Here is a 7415-nt window from a genome sequence, read left to right as displayed (position 1 = left end):
TTCTGTTCATAACTTTAATTCTAGTTGGCAGTAGGTCCTATGTCATCCATATACACTTAATTGTCTTGTTTATTGTACAACACGCTGTTTCTTGTTCAAAATGATTGTATAGCTTGATTAGGTTGCGTCATAAACTTACGAACTGATTCATAAAATGTAGTTGAAGAGAACAATGGCAATTGCTTCGGGTGGGATTAAGGGGACACTGTCATTTCTGCAAAGTTTTAATTCTAAAAACAAAACATTGAAAAAAAGCATTTTAAACTATAGGCTACAAAGTGCTTATGTTAAATCTCTACTGTAAACAAACGGCTATATAAGGTTCCACACATCAGTAAGCGTTCATAAATAGCACAGTTGCACATAAGCTCCACACATTGAACTGGTTCACAACCTGTTGCTCAACTAAAGCTGCGTTTACACAGGCAGACCAATTCTGATCTTTTGCCTAATTATTTGCAAAAAATCTGATCTGATAGGTCAAAATACTATTAGTTGAAAAAGGTCAGAATTGGGCAGACTGTGTAATGCAGCCTAAAACTACTAGGGGAATGCAGACAACTGCCAATAGTGTTGTCAATTACAGTGGAAACCTCAACGCCATCTGCAAAAATAATGATTTACTATTTAGAACCATGGATAAGACATTCCGTAATTTACCAATATGGTCAAAAATAATATGCATCTATATGCATTTATAGGCATATATGACAGTGTTTCTACACCTGCATTGCTTGCTGTTTGGGGTTTTAGGCTGGGTTTCTGTACAGCACTTTGAGATATCAGCTGATGTACGAAGGGCTATATAAATAAATAAATAAATTTTTTTTTTTTTTTTTCATCAAATGCTTTTGCTATCCCTTATGGATAAAAAAAATACACGTGGCCAAAAGTATGTGGACACCTGCTCGTCGAACATCTCATTCCAAAATCATGAGCGTTAATATGGAATTGGTCCCCCCGTTGCTGCTATAACAGCCTCCACTCTTCTGGGAAGGCTTTCAACTAGATGTTGGATAATTTCTGCAGGGACTTTCTTCCATTCAGCCACAAGACTATTAGTGAGGTTGGACACTGATGTTGGGCGATTAGGCCAGGCTCACTGTCTCCATTCCAATACATCCCAAAGGTGTTCGATGGGGTTGAGATCAGGGCTCTGTGCAGACCAGTCAAGTTCTTCCACACCGATCTTGACAAACCATTTCTGTATGTACCTCGCTTTGTGCACAGGGCATTGTCATGCTGAAACAGGAAAGACCCTTCCCCAAACTGTTGCCACAAAGTTAGAAGCACAGAATCGTATAGAATGTAATTGTATGCTGTAACGTTAGCTTAGTGGTTAGAGTGTTGGACTAGTAACCGGAAGGTTGCAAGTTCAGACCCCCGAGCTGACAAGGTACAAATCTGTCGTTCTGCCCCTGAACAGGCAATTAACCCACTGTTCCTAGGCCGTCATTGAAAATAAGAATTTGTTCTTAACTGACTTGCCTAGTTAAATAAAGGTAAAATAAATACAAATCCACCAAACTTTACAGTTGGCACATTTGGGCAGGTAGCGTTCTCCTGGCATCTGCCAAACCCAGATTCGGCAGTTGGACTGCGAGATGGTGAAGTGTGATTCATCACTCCAGAGAACTTGTTTCCACTGCTCCAGAGTCAAATGGTAGCGAACGTTACAGCACTCCAGCCAATGCTTGGCATTGCACATGGTGATCTTAGGCTTGTGTGCGGCTGCTCGGCCATGGAATACCGTTTCATGAAGCTCCTGACGAACAGTTGCTTACAGAGGCAGTTTGGAACTCGGTAGCCACACCTGTCAGCAACAGGTGTGGCTGAAATATTCAAATCCACTATTTAAAAGGGTCTCCACATACTTTTGGCCATGTAGTGTATATATAAATAAATATATAAATAGGACACAAAGGCATTATTCCTACATCTACATCAAGAGTATGAAGACATAGTTGCATTATTGTGTATTTTATATATCAACTGAAGTTGAAAAGGTACTATCCTGATTTCAGTCTTAACCATGCCCTTCCCACCAAATACACATATGCACGTTTTAGCACATTCACATAGATTGATGAGCAAATCTGAACAAATAGGCTACAACGATATGCAGAACCATCAAGTAACACCCTGGTGTAGGCTACTGACAAAGCCACACTTTTATTTATTTCACCTTTATTTAACCAGGTAGGCCAGGTGAGAACAAGTTCTCGTTTACAACTGCGACCTGGCCAAGATAAAGCAAAGCAGTGCGACAAAAACAACACCACAGTGTTACACATGGGATAAACAAACGTACAGTCAATAACACAATAGAAAAATCTATATACAGTGTGTGCAAATGTAGTAAGATTAGGGAGGTAAGGCAATACATAGGCCATAGTGGCGAAATAATTACAATAAAGCATTAACACTGGAGTGATAGATGTGCAGATGATGATGTGCAAGTAGAGATACTGGGGTGCAAAAGATCAAAAATAAATAACAATATGGGGATGAGGTAGTTGGGTGGACTATTTTCAGATGGGCTATGTACAGGTGCAGTGATCGGTAAGCTGCTCTGACAGCTGATGCTTAAAGTTAGTGAGGGAGATATAAGTCTCCAGCTTCAGTGATTTTTGTAATTCATACAGTCATTGGCAGCAGAGAACTCGAAGGAAAGGCAGCCAAATGAGGAGTTGGCTTTGGGGATGACCAAGGAAGTATACCTGCTGGAGCGCGTGCTACGGGTGGGTGTTGCTATGGTGACCAGTGAGCTTAGATAAGGCGGGGTTTTACCTAGTAAAGACTTATAGATGACCTGGGGCCAGTGGTTTCGGCGACGAATATGAAGCAAGGGCTAGCCAACGAGAGCATACAGGTTGCAGTGGTGGGTAGTATATGGGGCTTTGGTGACAAAACAGATGGCACTGTGATAGACTACATCCAATTTTCTGAGTAGAGTGTTGGAGGCTATTTTGTAAATGACATCACCGAAGTCAAGGATTGGTAGGGTAGTCAGTTTTACAATGTTTATCAGCATGAGTGAAGGATGCTTTGTTGCGAAATAGGAAGCCAACTCTAGATTTAATTTTGGAATGGAGATGCTTAATATGAGTCTGGAAGGAGAGTTTCCAGTTTAACCATACACCTAGGTATTTGTAGTTGTAAACGTACACATACACAGGCCTACCAAGACATAGTTAAAAAGAGGAAAAGATCCATTCACAATTGTCCCATTAAAATGCCCCGGTATAAAGGAGAGTGAAGATTTCGTCCTTGAGTTGTTTTAGAATTTTTAGAGTTGAGCATACTATGCTGGATGTTCATGCTAATGACGCACAGTGAGCAAAAAATAATCTACCACTAGAGGCCAGTATAGTTCTTTCACAATACAGATAAGGTTTGGCATGTGGAATTGTTGAGATATGCCAATGGCCACACAATACACGTTGGTCATACAGTAGGCCTCTCCCTACCATTAAAACGAAAACAGTGTGTAGGTTTGACTTTCCAAAATGATCAGATGCACTTTGAAGGAATACCCTACTATGATGCCTGATGAGATTCATTCTGAGATGATCAAGACTGAAAGAATGCCATGCACTCAGTAATCTCAAAACCAAATCAAATCAAACGTTATTGGTTGCATACACATATTTAGCAGATGATATTGCGGGTGTAGCGAAATTATTGTGTTCTAATCTTGGTTACCCAGAAGTAAAATTCTCCCACAAGAGATTACACTCTTGGAGAGTTATATAAAACCTAAAGGTTCTTCGGCTGACCCCCTTTGAAGAACCATTTTTGAACCCCCCGTAGCTTACTTAATAAACACAACAGTCTTATAAAAATGTTCTACTGCTGGCTTTATGCAGTATAATACAGTAGTCCTAAATCTGCTTTTTTTTACAATATCCACACACAAATAGTTCAGGAAAGTCAAGTTGTGTATGGCCCAGTACATCACTGGGGCCAAGCTTCCTGCCACCCAGGACCTCTATACCAGGCAGTGTCAGAGGAAGACCCTAAAGACTGTCAAAGACTCCAGCCACCCTAGTCATAGACTGTTCTCTCTGCTACCGCAGGGCAAGCGGTACCGGAGCACCAAGTCTAGGTCCAAGAGGCTTCTAAACAGCTTCTATCCCCAAACCATAATACTCCTGAACATCTAATCAAATTGCTACCTAGACTATTTGCATTGCCCCCCCCCCCCTTTAATAACTCTACCTACATGACCGGTGACCCCGTATTTGTTACTTTTAGTTCTTATTTTATAGGTATTTTTCTTAAAACTGCATTGTTGGTTTAGGGATTGTAAGCATTTCCCTGTATGATTGACCTACACCTGTTGTATTTGGCGCATGTGACAAATAACATTTGATTTGATTATTGATTTGATTTTATGATGCTTTTGAAGTTTTGCAAACCAATGAACAAAAGCAAACAAACAAGCATCTGTCTTTATGAATTATCAACAGCCCTTGCTTCCTTTGCCTACTCTTATGTGCCCTTATTTGACACCCGACGTACTGACGCTGCGCGGCGCTGCGGTTCATCCGTTGTAGGTAGACGTACCGCTGCTGATGAGGATGTTGAAACGATGTGACAGACACCCTGGAGCTTTTTCCCCTTTCACGAGAGTTAGAAAACATGCCGATGAACTAATGAGTTCATACTGTCTGTGTGTGAGTGTGTGAGAGTCGATGTCAGCGCCCCTGTGGAAATCTAATTAGCATAATAAAAATATCCCCATAAATATCTGTCATTTTAAGGTAGAGATATATATATACATATTTGCATTGGATGCGCCTCAATCCACCACATCTGCTAATCTCGCAATTCTGCATCTGTGGTGAAAGGTGGCAGAGCTAGTGCTATGTTTGTCAGACCATGAGACATCCCCAAAAAATTGGTCTTCTCACAAAATCACATGTACAGTCCAAACGGTTTGGCCTACAAACTATGTAGGCCTCACAAGACTAATCTGAAGTTTCCCGGTACCAGATTTTAAAAAACGTGTGGAAGTATGTATGGAGTCTGTTTAGTGGCAAAACAATACGTGGTTAAATACATGTTAAAATATATACACTACACAATAAAAGTTTGGGGCCACTTAGAAACGTCTTTGTTCTTGAAAGAAAAGCCCATTTTTTGTCCATTAAAATAACATCAAATTGATCAGAAATACAGTGTAGACATTGTTAATGCTGTAAATTACTATTGTAGCTGGAAACTGATTGTAGCTGCTACAACTGATTGTAGCTGATTTTTAATGGAATATCTACATAGGCGCACAGAGGCCCATTATCAGCAGCCATCACGCCTGTGTTCCAATGACACGTTCTGTTAGCTAATCCAAGTTGATCATTTAAAAAGGCTAATTGATCATTAGAAAACCCTTTTGCAATTATTGCCACACCCTGATCAGTTTCACCTGTCCTTGTTATTGTCTCCACCCCTTCCAAGTGTCGCTTGTTATCCCTGGTGTATTTATCCTTGTGTTTCCTGTCTCTGTGCCAGTTCATCTTGTACATACAAGTCAACCTGTGTGTTTTTACTGTGCGCCTGCCTTTTCTATTCTCTTTTACTAGTCCTCCCGGTTTTGACCCTTGCCTGTTTTCTGGACTCTGTACCTGCCTGCCTGACCATTCTGCCTGCCCTGACCTCGAGCCTGCCTGCCTGCCTGCCACACTGTACCTCCTGGACTCTGAACTGGTATGGACCTTTTGCCTGTCCACGACCATTCTCTTGCCTACCCCTTTTGGATATAATAAATATCAAAGACTCAAACCATCTGCCTCCCATGTCTGCATCTAGGTCTCGCCTTGTGCCCTTATAATTATGTTAGCACAGCTGAAAACTGTTGTTCTGATTAAAGAAGCAATACAAACTGGCCTTCTTTACACTAGTTGAGTATCTGAGGCATCAGCATTTGTGGGTTAGATTACAGGCTCAAAATGGCTGGAAACAAAGAACTTGCTTCTGAAACTCGTCAGTCTATTCTTATTCTGAGAAATGAAGGCTATTCCATGCGAGAAATTGCCAAGAAACTGAAGATCTCGTACAACGCTGTGTACTACTCCCTTCATAGAACAGAGCAAACTGGCTCTAACCAGAATAGAAAGAGGAGTGGGAGGCCCTGGTGTACAACTTAGCAAGAGGACAAGTACATTAGTGTCTAGTTTTAGAAACAGACGCCAAGTCCTCAACTGGCAGCTTCATTAAATAGTACCCGCAAAACACCAGTCTCAATGTCAACCGTGAAGAGGCAACTCCGGGATGCTGGCCTTCTAAGCAGAGTTCCTCTGTCCAATGTCTGTGTTCTTTTGCCCATCTTAATATTTCCTTTTTATTGGCCAGTCTGAGATATGGCTTTTTCTTTGCAACTCTGCCTTTGCAAACCAATGACAGCCTCTTCACTGTTGACGTTGAGACTGGTGTTTTGCAGGTACTATTTCATGAATCTCCTCCAGATACTCAAGTAGTCTTAAGAAGGCCAGTTTTATTGCTTCTTTAATCAGAACAACAATTTTCGGCTGTGCTAACATAATTGCAAAAGGGTTTTCTAATGATCAATTAACCTTTTAAAATGATAAACTTGGATTAGCTGACACAACGTGCCATTGGAACACAGGAGTGATGGTTGCTGATAATGGGCCTCTGTACACCTATATCGATATTCCATTACAAATCAGCCATTTCCAGCTACAATAGTCATTTGCAACATTAACAATGTCTACACTGTAGTTCTGATCAATTTGATGTTATTTTAATGGACCAAAAATGAGCTTTTCTTTCAAAAACAAGGACATTTCTAAGTGACCCCAAACCTTTGAACGGTAGTGTGTGTGTATATATACGTTTCCTGATCTGTTTTATATATTTCTCAGATATAGGACAGACACTTCAGAACGAACTCCCTTTAGATTTTTTTTTGAGACTCTCTGTCGTCCCGTGTAGCGAATATGTTATGCAATGCGTTTATATGGTCTAATAGAAGTTAGGCCAAAAATAATTTAGCATGAAATATTTTTTAAATATATTTTTGTTATACTTCAAGGGGTCTTAAAATTCCTAATCAAATAGAAAAATTGCCCTTGGTATGAGCTTAAAACAATTTAAATTAGCTTAGTAGGCCCCCGGTTTAGACATGGCTAAGACTGTTATGGATTAAGGCAATACCACTTTCACCGATGACCACCTCATTGGAAAGGTATACGGTATGAGTTAAAGACTGGAGTCTATATGGCTTTATTGTTCATTTGACAGCATGTTCATCCTGTAGGCTACTCTGCAACTTTGCAACTCTGACCTTATTGCGTATGTAACTTACAGTCGATTATCATCATCAATAAGGCTCCAATATCCTACTTTGTATAGGTACATGCATAGCCTATAGTTGCCAACCATCAGTCCCCTTG

This window comes from Oncorhynchus kisutch, linkage group LG2 (genome assembly GCF_002021735.2).
Source record: "Oncorhynchus kisutch isolate 150728-3 linkage group LG2, Okis_V2, whole genome shotgun sequence".
In the NCBI taxonomy this organism is placed as follows: domain Eukaryota; kingdom Metazoa; phylum Chordata; class Actinopteri; order Salmoniformes; family Salmonidae; genus Oncorhynchus; species Oncorhynchus kisutch.
The sequence above is the reverse complement of the archived record's forward strand: the minus strand, read 5'-3'. Positions refer to the sequence as shown.